We start from the raw sequence: 3,129 nt of genomic DNA, 5'->3' as shown, positions 1-3,129 counted from the left end.
CTCTCTCTCTCTCTCTCTCTCTCTCTCTCCCTTTGAAATTAACAAATATGTTAAACAGAAGAGCTCTTATTAATTATAATAGGTTTTTACTTAGCAAATCTGTAATTATTTGAGCTAATAATTAAATATTTGAGATTATGAGTCGTAAATAAAAAATAACAATTTTTCAAATATAGATTCGTAAAACAGAAACCTGTAAAATATTAACCTAAAACATAAATCTGTAATTAAATACGCTCTCAGTTAAAGATTGAAAACTATTTACGATTATAAATTTTGCGATCTAGATATGTTTATTTGAATTAAAATAAAAAATTAGAAATTGGCAATTTTATGTTTTTTTTTATGTTCTGCTCTGTATTTTAACATCTATAATATTGTAGTAGTTTAAACTTTATTTCACTTGAATTATTTCTTCACTATTTTGATTATGATTGCTTAACAGCTGTATACTTATGCGTAATACGCTCAATCGCCATGAAAGTGATATTTTCATATCGACATTGCAAATAAGATTGATACTGCTGAATACTTGAAATTTTCTTTCGATATTCTAGAATTAAGTTAGCACTTTAGTATTCAGAGGTTGTTTTCACTTTTGCCATTCGCATGGAATCTGCGCTCATAATCCTATTGCTTTACTTTATAAAGATATTGCGCAGATGCAAAAGATGGAACTAGCAGCGCAAGGGCTGTAAAGGAAAGGGCGACGGAGCTCTTCTCTCCTCGAACTCGATCTGGATTTACGATATTAGTTGCAACAGCACCTGAACCCGAAGCAGCCAACCTTGTTTTAAACTATCTCAGACTGGCTCGTTACCCCACACGCGCGTTGAATTGGTTTCCTTTATTTATTTCGATACTTCGTATTACAGTTTATGCCTTAAATCCCTTCCTTTCCGATTTATATTAAAAAAGTAACTTTTCTTTGTGCACAAAAGCAGTCTCATTTTTATAAGTTTAGATATAATATATATTTTATAATTTTAATAAAATGTACATATAAATATTAATTCAAATAAAAAAACATTCACTTATGATTTTATTAGATAAATAATTTTTTAATAAAAATTAATCTTCTATAAAAAATTAATCTTCTGCTTGAATGCTCTCTCTCTCTCTCTCTCTCTCTCTCTCTCTCTCTCTCTCTCTTTCGTTCTCTCTCTCTTTTTTTGTCTCTCTTCTTTGCATTACTACCAGTTTAGATAGATCGGGTGCATTCATATAACACATAAAATCCCCTCGAATCGGGGAATTTATGTACTATCAGATAGTGAAAGCAATATAAATGAGATTTTAAGTATACCTACCGCAAGTACGTATGTATATTGCACACGTTTGCCTCCGCATTTTCTCGTTTTCTCCCTTTTAAGCATATTTTCTATTTTCATCGATGAAAAAGACACGATAAATAATCGTATGACACAGACATATACAATCGTCTAAATCGGTAGAAAGCGACTGCGGTATTATCTTTTTAACACAATCTGCTAACACACGTTTTTAAATTAAATTATCTGTAGCTCTTAGAAAATTATAATACGTATTAATATCTGTACACATATATAATATTTATTGATAGTAACTTAATAATATATAATAAATTGTTATAATAAAATGAGAGAGAGAGAGAGAGAGAGAGAGAGAGAGAGAGATTGAATATCATAAATTATGCTCTTTGTATTGTTATGCAGATAATTTTTTATAAGATAATAAGATTATATAAATATTAAATTTGCTTTTATTTTGCTAATAAAGATAACGTTTGTTTTATAAATATAAAAAAAAAAAGGAATGTATGCGTTCGAATAAAGGAAATACATGTCAAAATTCATCGCAAAGAAAAAATCATATCAGAACACTGAATAAATGCATAAATGAGAGAGCATGGTTAAACGCTGAATAATTCGAGGTAATTTCGAGACGAAAAACTTTCATTTGCGTGAAAAGCCTTTTGGAAGTAAGTAAGGGCGGATTGTTGTTAGGAGCTATGGGGGTAGTAGACAGCCGATCCGCTACGCGCTGGTGTGAATTTCATTAAAAGCAGCGAACGAATAAAGAAAGAAAGAGAAAGAGAGGAAAAGAGAAAGTCCGCGAAGAGAAACGAATGAATTTATAGTTTTTAATATTTGTTTATTGTATTGTCTCAACAAGGACGAAAAAGACATCCGCATAGGATATTGCAGGAGAAGCAAAAAATCCTTGCTTACAATTGCTTATTATTCAAGTTTCTCGCTAAAGGCGTCGTTCTTTCACGAGATGGAAGATTATAGTACTTTTATTCCGCCGTAAGCGCTGGATGATTGCTGGTGATATATTTCGACAGCCCTGCGGGAATAATTAAAAGACGCAATACGGTGAACTAGAGAATATATATTACGTAGCTTGAGAAAAATACTCAATTAATATATTTTATATGCAATCATCGATTAATTAATATTTTCACGTAAAAAAGGAGGAGACGGTTGCCTTCACGTTAATTATTTTGAAATCGTTTAGTCTCAAAGTTAAGTACTTGTATGCAACAAGGTAAAGTTTCAAGGATATTGCCACAGGTCAATAGCTCTCTGCATTTGAATAGATGATATAAGCGATAGAAGTGATGTTGAAGGACGTGATATAGAGCTGGTGTTAAAGGACAAAGAGAGGCGAAAGGCAGCGGGAGTAGACACAGGTCGGTTTTCGAGGGCCCGGCAGAATGTTGCGTCGGTACTGTCGATGAATAGAGAGGTAATGAATCGCAGTGGACACCAACATGGAAGAGGCGAGGCAATTCTAGGCATTTAACTGGACTCTGTATAAAAAATGCATATATATCTATATACATATACATATATGCATACATATATCAGGATCTCGCAATCCACCTGCGATTTGTACTTCTGGCAATAGATACGATGGATAGGTATAGGTTGAGCACAACAAATGACACATTAAAACTGAAACAATATTCACTTTTTTACACTCAGGAATTCAGGATCGACTAGGCGTCGATGCCGCGTGTTAAAAAATGTAGCATTTAAATAAAAAACAAATAAATATTCTTATTCCTTGACGCTCTTCTTTATTTTATTCCATTCTCACAATTTAAATTTCTCTTATAATCGACCTTTCCTGCTTGTGACAGCT

This window comes from Trachymyrmex septentrionalis, unplaced genomic scaffold, assembly GCF_001594115.1.
Source record: "Trachymyrmex septentrionalis isolate Tsep2-gDNA-1 unplaced genomic scaffold, Tsep1.0 scaffold71, whole genome shotgun sequence".
NCBI lineage: Eukaryota > Metazoa > Arthropoda > Insecta > Hymenoptera > Formicidae > Trachymyrmex > Trachymyrmex septentrionalis.
Note: the sequence above shows the minus strand (reverse complement) of the source record.